The sequence below is a fragment of the Loxodonta africana genome, chromosome 4 (assembly GCF_030014295.1).
Source record: "Loxodonta africana isolate mLoxAfr1 chromosome 4, mLoxAfr1.hap2, whole genome shotgun sequence".
NCBI classification, from domain to species: domain Eukaryota; kingdom Metazoa; phylum Chordata; class Mammalia; order Proboscidea; family Elephantidae; genus Loxodonta; species Loxodonta africana.
In genome coordinates, this window is record NC_087345.1 from 34,078,148 (window position 1) to 34,091,466 (window position 13,319).

Here is a 13,319-nt window from a genome sequence, read left to right on the forward strand (position 1 = left end):
AGACAGGGTGGAACTCTGGCTCCAATTTCTTGCTTTTGCTAAATTATTTCAGTTCACAGATTACTTCAGCATCCCCCATATATTGCCCTTATTCTATACCATAACACTATCTGATACGTAACTCCTTTTTCTGAAATTTTAATAGATAGATGATAGATAGATAGATAGATGATAGATAGATAGATAGATAGATAGATAGATAGATAGATAGATAGATAGATAGATAGATAGATAGATAGATAGATGATAGATAGGTAGGTAGATAGATAGATAGATATGGTCACACAAGACATTTGTACTAGCAGCAGAACTGACCTGGAAATTTTAAGAATTCATAAAACAAAGATTAGATTTATGAGTAAAATCAGTTCATTAATCCCATTATGCTTGAAATTAAAAATCGTAACTACAGAGTAGTATTCTCAATCTGGTAATACAAATGTGTTATATTTCTCTAACACAACTTTTTAAATTTTGAATTTGTGTTCAGAAGGAGCAAGCACTTTCCAACTTGCCCCAGGCCTTGCCTTTCCAGATTGCTTCCAGCAGATCAGCTCCATTAGTTTATATTATCATCCTGGACTGCGAAAGCTTTCCATTCACCATCTTCATAACAACTCCGATGCACTAAGCAAGATTAATGCGTGGGTTGTCAGCTTTTAGAGTCCTGAGTTGGAAATCAAGAGGCAGGATATGGGATTTGAGGTATTGAGAGTCTGGTGGAAATTTCACCCATATTTCTAGAGCTGGGGAAAAAAATTCACTGCTAAAGTAAACTAAATAATAATGACAATAAATGAGAATAGGAAAAAATCCATTCCTAAATGAATTTTCAGGATCTAAAAACTGTAGCCTTTTTCCTCAAATCAAAGTTGTTTACATTTTTGTCACTGCACCTGGACTAGGGAGAGCCAAACCAAACTCATTACCATTGAGTTGATTCTGACTCATAGCGACCCTATAAGACAGAGTAGAACTGCCCAATAGGGTTTCCAAGGAGCACCTGGTGGAATTGAACTGTCGATCTTTTGGTTAGCAACCAAACTGTTAACCAGTACGCCATGAGGATTTCCAGGGCTAAGGAAAGAGGTCACAAATTTATGAAAAGGAAAGTTAGGCTACTGAGAAAGAAAAAATTGGGAAAAGGAAGTGCTGTTAGAACTTTAAAGTAACTAGAACGTTCAGATACCAGCCAACAGACTTAAATAAATTCACATTATGTAGGCTATCAGGACCCATCTTGATCTCCTCCAATATTTCTGAAAGCCTTTAATGGTAGTTCTAATCCCATCACTCATTCATTGATTCAAAAAGTATTCGTCATGTACCCACTCAGAGTCAGGCACTGCTTTGGTACTTGGAAACAAAACAGACAAAATCCTTTCATCTAGTAGGGGAAGCCAGACCAGAAACGAACCCATAAAATATATGATCGTTCTAGAAAATGATGAGTGCTCTAAAGAAAATCATGGGCAACACTATGGAGTGTGCCTAGGGCTGAGAGAGCCACTTTGGACTTTAGCAAAGGTTTTGGGAGTGTGAGGGAGTTTACGTCACTGATCCTTTGCCCATTTGAGTTGCCTCCAGCTGACAGCGATCCCATGTGTTACAAAGTAGAACTACTCCATAGGGTTTTCTTGGCTGTGATCTTTATGGAAGCAGATGGCAGGGCTTTCTTCTGTGGAACCACTGGGTGGGTTCGAACCACAAACCCTAAATTAGTAGTCGAGCACAAACCATCTGCACTACCTAGGTACCTAAGCCATTCAAGGCCCAACTTCTCAACAGCTGTCTTAACGTCCATTTGCTCCTGCTCTCCTCACCCCAATTTGTTCCCATCTATTTTTTTTTATTATATATATATATATTTTATTATATATTATACACCCATTTTTTTATATATTTCAACTAGTTTCTCTTTCTTTTGTTTTTATTCTCCTGCCAACCTAGGCTGTCAGCTCTCATCTTCCACGCCTAAGTGGTTGACTTAGGCTGGGCTCTCTAAAGAGCTAAAACCAGTAAAGCGTATAAATATATATAGAGAAAGACTTATATCAAGGAAATGGGTCACGTGGTTGTAGAGGCTGGACTGTTCCAAGTCTGTGGGTCAGAAAAGAGGCTTCTCCTGATTCACATAGCCACATGGGCTGGCAAATTTAGGATGGGCAGATCAGAGCTCAGGGCTCTTGCTCACAGGCTGCAAAGACCAATGAATCCCAAGACCAGCAGGCAAGGCAACAGGTAAGCTGCTGGCTCAAGTCCCAAGAGCTGGAGGTCAGATGAACAGGAGCTAGCTACAGGACCCAGCGAGAGCAAAAAGGTCCTGAACCATGCCAGAATGTCCACTTATGTTCAATGCAGGCCACAACCCAAAGGAAACTTTTCAACTGATTGTCTACTCATAGCAGATCCTATAATGGGGGTGATCATGTATCAAATCTCAACAGGGAAGTGATCACAACATTATACGACTGCCAAAATACTGAGAATCATAGCTCAGTCAGGTTGACACACAACCTTAACCATCACAGTGGTTATCAAGTTGTTTTCCTACACAAAGTTTCCTTTCTTTCTAAGAGTAGTTCTGGAGCCAGATGTTAAAAAAAAAAAAAAAAAAAAATTAACCCAACTATATTAGTAAATGGAGTCCCTGGGTGGTGTAAATGGTCATCATGCTTGGCTCCTAACTGAAATTTTGGAGGTTCACGTCCACCAGAGGCACCTCGGAAGAAAGACCTGGCCATTTACTTCTGAAAAATCAGTCACTGAAAACCCTGTGGAGCACAAGTCAGCTCTGACACACATTGGGGTCGCCATGAGCTGGAATCGACTCAACAGCAACTGGTACTGATAAACAGACAAAATCCAAACTATTTATCATGGCCTCTGAACCGTATACCATGGGCTCTTCTATAACTCTTACCACCTCAGTGCCTCTCGCCCACACTGGGCCTCCACCCTGCCCTGCCAAAAGCCCATTATGGCCTTTTCACTTGTTGTTACTTCTACCTGGGCTGGCTCCTTGTCATACTTTAGGTCTTAGTGCAAAAGTTGTCTCTTCAAAAACACCCTTCCTGGCCACCTATTTCCCCTTCCCACCCAGTCAATCACACTGGATGTCATAGAGTGGGCTAGAGCATAAAATATTTCAGGCTTTGCCCCATTTAATCTCTGTCACTACTCAACTCTGCTATTGTGGTAGAAAAGCAACCATAGGCAATGTATAAATAAATGGACAAGACTGAATTCAAATAAAACTTTATTAAGAAAAACAGGCATCTGGCCTGTGGATTGTAACTTGCCTACCCTTATTTTATTATGTCACCCTGTTTATTTCCTGGCTGTTTTCCCAATGTGGAATTTTTTTGTTACTTTGTCTTCCCACTCTATGGAGTAAGCTTCCTGAAAGATGTGAGTGTATCCTTCTCCTTCACTAGTGTGTATCAGCACTTAGAATAGTTAATTGCACATAGAAAATGCTCAATAAATAGCTGTTAAATGAATACTGCCATCACCCATCTGTCAGTCTGTTGTACTGTGGTGGCTTGAGTGCTATTATGATGCTTTCAAATACCAGCAGGGCCAGACATGGTAGACAGGTTTCAGCAGAGCTTCCAGATTAAGAAGAGTAGAAAGAAAGGCCTGGTGATCTACTTCTAAAATTAGTCAGTGAAACTCAGCCAATTGACTCAAACATACCAATCATCACGAAGATGGCACAGAACTGGGCACCGTTTCATTCTGTTATAAAGTCGCTATGAGTCAGAGCCAATTTGATGGCAACAAACAACAATAATAAATGAATGCATGAATGTATTTTAATGCACTATATTATGTGCTATGATAAAGCTCAGCACAAGGCCTCAAGGAGTAAGAAAGAGAGAATAAACCCTGTCTATCAAGGAGGGTAGAGAAACATATCAGAAGAAGCTTCTTGGAGGAGATGAGGCCATTTCCACATCCATCATCTTTACCCAACAGAGAAATGTATAGCAAATTAGTAAACCATCCTGAATCTACAATTCATCTCTATTCTCTTGGTATTGTTCCTCTTTCCAAGCTGGTTCTTAAATGTCTGTGCTGAGCCCTTGTGTTCTATCTGGAAAGCAAACTGGAATACAGCCATTACTTTGAATGGTACTATTTGCACAGTGACTTTTTCCCCCTCAAGCGGCAAAAACTTTGATATTTTGTAGGAAATGTGAGAAAGATTTCCACATTCCACTTTTGCTAGGAATATTATTGTATTCTAGAACAAAACATATATGCAGGTATCTGAGGGAAAAACGTCTTTTCTTTTACAAAAAATATTTAATTTTAGGAAAAACTATTAGCGAATATGGCCGTTCACTTAAGCATTGCTACAAGCAATTTGAGTTGCGGGAGCTAAAGAAAATGAACCACTTCTCTTTTGCTTATCACTGGAAATGGCCAAATCACTATGGATCTCGGTAGTAACTAATGGGCTAAGACAACAGGGTTTGGCAAATGAGTATTTTTATAGCTCAGTGACTCTTCGAATGCAGGCTAGGCCATTCAGGTATTAAAGTGTTATCCGTGACCTCTTAAATGGAGCAAATGGCTCTATAATAATTAAAATACTGTAAACACTGGTGACACGGTTTCTGAGTTTTAAAAGAAATCCTCTTTATTCCTAAAGGAAGGAAATGAGGCGTTGCCTTGTTAGGAATGCACTGTTTACACCTAGAAGCCTCTTGACAACCAACGTACTCAGCTGGTGGAGGAGCCTCATCTGTGAGCCCCGGCCTCTCATTCATCCTCTCTTTGCAGGTTCTGGAAGTTTCTGTGAAGGGACAGCGAAGGCAGCAGCAGCCAGATGCTCTTCAATGCTCCTTTCAGGGGCTTTGCATCTCATCGAGAGCCTTCTCACTTCCTGAGTCAGATTTCACCAACATGTCACCCTCTACACAAGATCTCAACCCTTCAGGGAAATAAAAACTAGTTTCTATTTTTAAAATGATTGGAGACACCTACTCTGCATATAGGAATGCCTTCTTTCTCCTCACCTTTTGCAGATATGCCATTTTCACTACAGAAAACGTTATCACTATCTCTTCTGGGGAAAGAAGCTGTCAAATGAAGCAATCTTTATACATAACTATTTTAACTCTAGGCAGAAAACAGTCATTGGGGGAAATTTTCTATGGCTTTAAAAAAATATATATATTTTTTTTTAAGAACAAAAGCTGTGTTATTAATTAGAGCTCCCAAATATTTTTTTGTTGACTTTCTGCTAAGGGCACATGAGAACACTGAACCAAAGTATAACAAAATGGCACCAAAAGGAGGTCAGGCAGCAAGGTCAGGTTCTAACTTGTTGAAGTTTAATTAGTTGTAGCTCTGAAAGCTGAGAGAAACTACCTGAGTAACCACGATAAATTGCCTTGCAGGAAATAGGAAAAAATATCCTTACGGGGACATTTTCAAGAAGACATGACCTAAAAAAGGATGCGGTTGATTCTTGATTGACTGGGGGAATATCAGCTCTTAAAGGACAGCATTTGTGTCTTTTTTAAATTAATTCCAGAGCCATCTAACCTAGGGCATTTACCAGATAAAGGTTCAAGTTGTTCACAGAATCACAGGACTGAAGGAAGCCCAAGAGGCCACAACCTCGAGTCTCTTACCTATGTAGGAAGTGTCCCCATTCAAAACATGACATTTTTTTAAAAAGATATATATTACCTTTTTTTTTTTTTTTCTCAGAAGAATCCAGAACAAGATATTCCAAAAATTTTCTTGAAGGCAAGTTCTTCCTAGTATCTCTTTCACTAGAATCCCTCTTAACCTGTCAAATGTAGGAGCAGAGAACAGCTGCTTAAAATCATTCAAATAGCATGGCTTCACTCTTGTGCAGGTGGTGATTAAGGTCTTTCTCTCCCCAGGGTTCTCAGCCTGGGGAGAAAAACCCAGTTCTTTAACATTTCCTCATAAGACTGTTTCCCAAACCACTAATAACATTTTTTAAATGATGCATTGAAGGTCTCCAATTCCTTTCAGCACCGTTCTAAGATTTAAGCCCTGAAAGAAGCCACAAAGCTCTAAAATAGTGGCTTTTAACATCCATTCCCATATCCTTCAAGCAGAACCCTTTCCTCTGAAGAACGATGTTTCTTGTCCAGTGTACTCTAGGGTGAACAAATGTCCCAGCTTACCTGGGACTGACACGGCTCTTGGGACACCAGACTTTTGGTGCTAAAGCTAAGAAAGCCCTGAGTACAGTTAAATGAGTTGGTCATCCTACAAATAAAAGTCAGCCTGCTCTGACTGGGTTGGGTGTGGAGGAATGGAGGGCTAGGGACCCTAAGGACCTATCACTCTCGCCTCAACCTTGCTACCTGGAGTGGTTCCTCACTTTGACAGAGCTCCTATGACTCCAAGGAGCCCAGACTGAAAATTATGCTCTAAAGAACTTTTGGAAGAATGCTTAGAGCTGAGTTTCTCAGTAGCAGCACTATTAACATTTTGAGCTGGCTAATTCTTTGTTGTGGGGGCTACCCTGTGCACTCTAGGATGTTTTACAGCATCACTGGCTTCTACACACTAGATGCCAGTAGCACACCCACTGAATTATGACAACCAGAAACAGCTCCCAATATTGTCAAATCCTCCCTATTCCTAACCCCTACAGAGAACCACTGGTATAGAGTGAGATAGAGTGATAATCCTACCATTTTTACAGGTTGCAAAGGCATTAAAAAAAAAAAAAAAAAAGTTGTTGTCAAGTCAGTTCCGATTCATGGTGACCCCATGTCTCTATTCATTGTATTTGCATATATTAATCCTTTAGGACACTCCACACTTTACTTGCAACTGCCTGCCCCACCATGCCTCAGGTACCTAGCTGTAACTCTTCTTGCACATTCGATTCTGTCGGTTGCTTATATTTACAAATTTTTAGTTATTCTACTAGAATTTTCCTGTGAAACCTCCCCTTGTTTGCATGTATCCACTTCTCCAAATTGTCAAGGTCACCTTGAACTTGATTTAAGTTCACAAAAGCAGGTGTTACTGACAAATATAATACGAATACGCTTTATTTCATTATTTAAGCTACTCACTGCAATTGTGAAAGCTCACAGAATTCAGCTCTCAGTGTGCGAGTTTCCCCTACCTGGCAGTACCATTTGTCTATGTCCCTTCTAGTTCTGTGAGCATGAGAGGCACTGAGCTCCAAGCCATTTCTCTCTCTGGGCTTCATTTTACTGCCTTTCTCTGAGCTATGTGGAGAAGTTAGTCCATCCACGGAGTTTCACTTTAAATCAAGGTTGTTCAGCATGTAGCTGACTTTCTTGGATTATGCACAGACCACACCTCACAGATATAGCCGATAATAAAACCAGGACTTGGAGAAATCTGGCTGAGTGCCTAGTAAAGAAAGTAGCTGACATTTTAGTCTTCTCGAAGCTGTGAGGACTGAGGCCTTGGTAGATTTGTAGCCTTGATCAGGGGTCACTTGGGCCATTAGACAGAAATTATGGTGGGTTTGATTTTTAGTGGAAATAAACCTTGCCAGTAGTCCATCAAAGATAATTTGTCTTGGTTCTCTGTTCACTTATCTTTAGGGAGTAAAAGTCAGTGAAACAGAAGGATTTGTGTTTTTCAGATGCTGCTGAGCATAATCAGCCTGGGCTGGTGTGACCTCAAGGCCAAGGAATGGGACATCTCAGAAGCAATTCTCACTTCTGACCTACTCCCAGATGGATGTAGGGATGACTGTGAGGGGAATTCAGGACAGCACTCCCATGTCCCTCTTCTCATTTATTGTCTCCTGCTATAGTGGGGAATGGAATTATATTTTTCTTATCAACACCCACAAATACTCACATAACACATACACACTACATAAAGCACATACTACATATATAATGTACATGCACACCACATACACATATGTACACAGATGCAGATAGACACACTGCACACACACCACACACATGCTACACACAAACACATACTACATGCATACATTTACCAGACACATACACGGATACTATATACATATGCACCACACAAGTACTACACATATATACAAACATGAATACTACCCCCCCACACACATCATGTCACACACATATACACACATACTGCACAAACACACACACTCTGACACTTTAATTTCTCTTATCTTTTTTATTCATTTTTGTGGCTAAAAGATCTCTACAGAACCAGGGCTTTAAACTGACTCTTCCCAGCTCAGTCATGCCGATGAAGTGAAACCAGAACAGACCTAGATTGGTAAACTATGACTAAACCAGAAAGTAACCAGAACTGGAAAAATTATGGGTCTGTGCCCTGCTAGAAACTTAATCTCCCTATTAGGAAACAAGGGCAGCATGCCCGTTGCATAGCAACCAAACCTCTTGACCAGCAGAATCAGTAACAGCGGTGCTTGGCTCAAAGGTGGTGGCCAACCATGCTACTTTGAATATAGGTCACTTTCCACAGTCCTGGCAATAATCTAATCTCCCATGTCAGGCTTCTGAAAGGGCTCACTACACCTCCTTGTAGTCCCCATTCCAGGGCTTCGATCCATAATTTTTCCCGTTCTGGTTATTATTCTGCTCCACTCAAATTTTAAAAATCCAGATCTATTCTGATTTTGTTTCATCAGGCATTATCTGAACTGGTTCAAACCAGTTCGAAGCCCTGTATAAAACTAATTAGAATCCTAGAAAATAAGACATCCTTCAGACTAACCTTTCCCTCTTTTTTTCTATGAGAAAATGTGTAGAGAAATCTTACAAAGCACATACCCTAGGTCACATTTTTGCTAATAGCAAATTTGAAAACAAAACTTAGATTTTTTGCTTCAGAATCTAAGTCTTTCACAGCAGAACTTCTCAAACTTTCACACGCACGTTTATGAAGGCTGAAATGCAGATTCTGATCAATGTATTAAGTCTGGGGCGGGGCTTGGGATTCTGCATTTCTAACAAGCCTTCAGGTGAGACCAGTGCTGGTGGTCTGCAGGCCACACTTTGAGCAGTAGGCTTTACAGAAAATCAGCATTTTCCAAATCTGCCCACCATTGGAATTCATCTCAGACCTACTGAAATCAGAATTTCCAGAGATTGGGCCCAGCCAGGAACTTTTTTTTTTTTCTATAAAGAAAGGTCCTTAGGTGATTTGTATCATCAGCAAGGTGTGGGAATCACTGCTGTGTATCCCACTGCATTTTGATTTAATTTTCACACTATGGGGACAAGGAAGAGGGAACGAACCTCTGGAATTAAGCAGCCCAGACTCAGACCTCATGATGAGAGGCCCACAGGAGGATTCCTGACCTAGCTGGGCATGAGAGTTAATAAGCATAACAGCAGAGTTGGGTAAGCCTTTTTGAAATCTGTTTTTGGGAGGGGGTGGCCATAGAAATGAATAAAGGAAGGAAAAGGCAGAGGTGATAGAGACCCTAAATGCAATTAGAAACCTATTATGTCACTGACACAGGCTTACTTTGAGTTTCTAGGGGTACAGCTAAAATAACTAATAGAGGAGGATTTGAAGAACTCAAAAAGTGTAATGAAGTACTTACACCAGGACCAGGAGATGGCAGAGATTTGGGCCTCCCTGGATATGGGCCAATTTCCATACCTACTCTGTGAATTCTACCACCTCAACAACGGCTTGGTAGCAGATTTAGTGTAAATTTCTGGATTAAGAATAAATGAGGCACTCTTTGCCAGTATGAAGCTCTTAACCATACCTAAATATCTTAGGAGTTGAGAGAGGTTATGGTTTATGCCTGGGGTGTGGTTCAAAGTTATGTGCCCTGTGGATGCTCGATGAATACTTGTTGACTATCAGATTTCACTTTACCATGAAAGCTGAACACCTGTGCATTTTCTATAATCATGTCAGATACATTGGAACTCTAGAAGCACAGGGTGGGAGATTTTTCTCACCTCTATTCTCTGCAAGAACTCCCTGCACGGCTTATAAATATGCTGATCAAAACCTGCATCAAAGAGAAATCGCATTTCCATATTCCCAGTTTCCTTCATGATCAGAGAATGGATCAAAGAGAAAGCACATCTCTACATTCCCATTTTTCTTTTCATTCCTGATTTGGAGGTCAGAAAAGACTCACAGGTGGGAATAGGCAAGGGATACAAAGTCCATTTGGGGCAGAACCCATAAGAGCTCAAGGCACAAGTATTTTCAAATTATTTCCCCAGACGTACTTACAGAGATTTAAAAAAAAAAGTCTTGTCTTTTACTTAATCCATTCTATTTTAATGATAGTGACAATAAACTATTTTTACACTTTGATATTTGAAATAAAAATGAAAAGTATTATAAGCTTTAATGTAGTACATGATGCTATATTAAATTTTAGTCATAATGCCTAATTTAAAAATAATATTTTAAGGTTGAGTTGTACCTTAGATATAACTAAGATGAAAATGAACTTGCTTCCTTTAATTGAAAATGTTCTAAGATCCACCTCAAAACTGACTCATTTCCTTGGTTGTTAAATTGATGACTAGGTTAAGTTTGAAAGTTTTTAATTGTTGAATTTTCTCTTAATGTTTTCATGTCATCTCTTTTTGTTTTGGTTTTACCAGCCCAGAAGTAAGAACTCATGCTGTGAACATGAGTAATTTTCCTAACAACTTAGTGTGAATTAAAGAAATTAAAGTGTGCTGCTGTATTTATTTGAACAGCTTGCCTAGGATTATAATATTAATGTTTCTGCTTTCTTTTTGTGAAGGTGCTATTGACCCTAAAACAATCTTATTACACATTTTAAAGAAAGTGCCCACACAGAAAACAAATAAGCTATGTTACTTCACAGTTTCAATTACACAAAGGGATTCAGAATAAATTTTAATACATTAAGCTATTTGATTCCAATAACAATTTATTGAGTATGGTGAACTGAAATAAATGCAATTTCTCAATATCTACAAAGTAATTATTCATCCTGTTATTAAAGGGACTTCTAAAAACCTTCCTAATTTGAAAAAAGAAAGAAAGGAAGAGAGAGAGAAAGGAAGAGAGGCGAATGCCTAAGAAATAAGTTGCTACAGAAATCTAAGTTCTCTGTTAGCTTTAAATGAACTAGTTGCATCTCTACTGCCACCTTCCTGAGGCTTAGCTTCTTGAAAATGAGGGTATTGAATCAGACAGCATCTGAGATCCTTATCAGTTCTGCCAGTCTATGATTCTGTGCAATAAAATTAGTCTCAAAATGTTCATAAAGGTTTCTTTATAGATTAAACGGTACTGTGGATCTTACTTTGGAAGCTAGAATTTCTAGATTTCCCCGCAGTCCTTTGAGGTGTTACAAAATTATCTACAACTTTCACAGGGAGATTTTACAACCCTCATCGTTGCCCAGAGCAGAAAATTCCAGGGTCTGCAGCACTATCAGTTGTCTTTTTCTTTTAACTCAAAGAGAAGTCACTTTCTTCACAGTTCACAACATGGGCACCCAGCGCTAAATGACCCCAACAACGCTCACGTGTGCCTCCCTCCACAGCCCAAGGAACATCCTTTCCCCTTCCTCAGCACAAGCAGCAGCACCATGATCTTTCTAGTCTTTCAAGTCCCAGCTCTTCTGTATGCCACTTATCAATGATAAATTTTTCTTGAAGCTATCCCTTCTTATGTGTTTCCATAGCTATCCATATCATCAGCTCATCATTGCTAAGTAAGTTTCCTTGGTACTACATGCACACACACATACCTACATACACATATAGGCATAAACATAATTTTACTTTTTTATTCAAGTGTAACTTCCATATGGTAAAGTGCACAATCTGATGAACTTTTAACTAACACTGTCAAGTGTACAGCTTCATGAATTAACACATGTATTCACCAATGTAACCACCACCCAGATCTAGACAAAGAACATTTCCAGTACCCAGAAAGCTACTTAACACCACCTCCCAGCCCTGGTGACTCAATTTTTACAATTCCAAATATCCCACTCATGCTTCAAAGAATCTTCCATACCCAACATTTGGTCACGTCATGGCCTCTGAAGACTGTTTGGTTTTCCACATCTCCTTCATCTCACTGCCTTCCAGATGGCTAAGTGGTTCTTGGCCTGCTCTAACACTCTCATTTTTTTTTTTTTGGTCCAGAGCAGGCCATGTGCCTAAGGATGATAATAACAGCAGACATTACACCACTGGGTATTAAGTCCCTACCAGAGGTTTTTTTTTATAGGTTAGCTCTATCCTTGCACTTAATATTCATTATCTCAATCAATCCCCAGCATAACTTAGTTGCTTTTGTAGACTCTGCTAATGTCTCTTTCAAATCTCTATTAACTCAAACACAAACAGTTGGTGGTGCATTGATTTGAATGCAAGGTGACCCCATGTGTGTTGATGTAGAACTGTGCTCCATAGGGCTTTCAACAGCTTGTCTTTCAGAAACAGATCACCAGGTCTTTCTTTTGAGGTGCCTCTGGGTGGCCTCAAACTTCCAACTTTTCAGTTAGCAACTGAGCATATTAACTGTTTGCACCACCCCAGAACAACTCAAAACCTACTCCTCCAGAAAGCCTTTCTGATAATAACAGCAATGGCTGTTATTTATTGGGTGACTGCTATACGCCATCCCACAGCTCCATGTGTTAAAAAATGGGCGTGATTACTAGGTTCACATTTACAATTCAGGAAGAGGCAGCATATTCAAGAACATTTGTAGATAGTAATGAAATGTGATAATCTTTACAGAGGAAGTTCACAGAGGTTTAGTGGTAGGCCTGGGATTATACAGACAGTGAAGTGCTGAGACAGGGCCTTTTAACTGTGAGACCTTCATGCTTTCCCCTTTTCTTCCATGCATTGCTTTCATTCATTTACTACACAAATATTTATTGAGCCCCTACTACGTGGCAGATGTGGTTCTACACACTGTGGACATAGCAGGGAGGAAAACACAAAACCTCTGCTCTTGGTGAGCTTACATTCTAGCAAAAAGTAAACATAGTAGGTAATCACATAGTACTGTTAGATACGGAGCCCTGGTGGCCCAGTGGGTAAGTGTTCGGCTGCTAATGGAAAGGTCAGCAGTTTGAACCCACCAGCCTCTCTGTGGGAGACAGATGCTGCAGTCTGCTTCCATAAAGATTACAGCCTTGGAAACCCTACGGGACCAGTTCTACTCTGTTTTATAGGGTTGCTATGAGTTGAAATTGACTTAATGGCAATGGTTTTTTTGTATTGTTAGATGGTGTTCAATGCTCTGGAGAAAAATAAAGGGTGAGGGAGTGTGGGCCGTGCTATTGAGCAGGTGTGACAGTTTTAAAGAGAGAGCCAAGGTAGGCCTGAGAA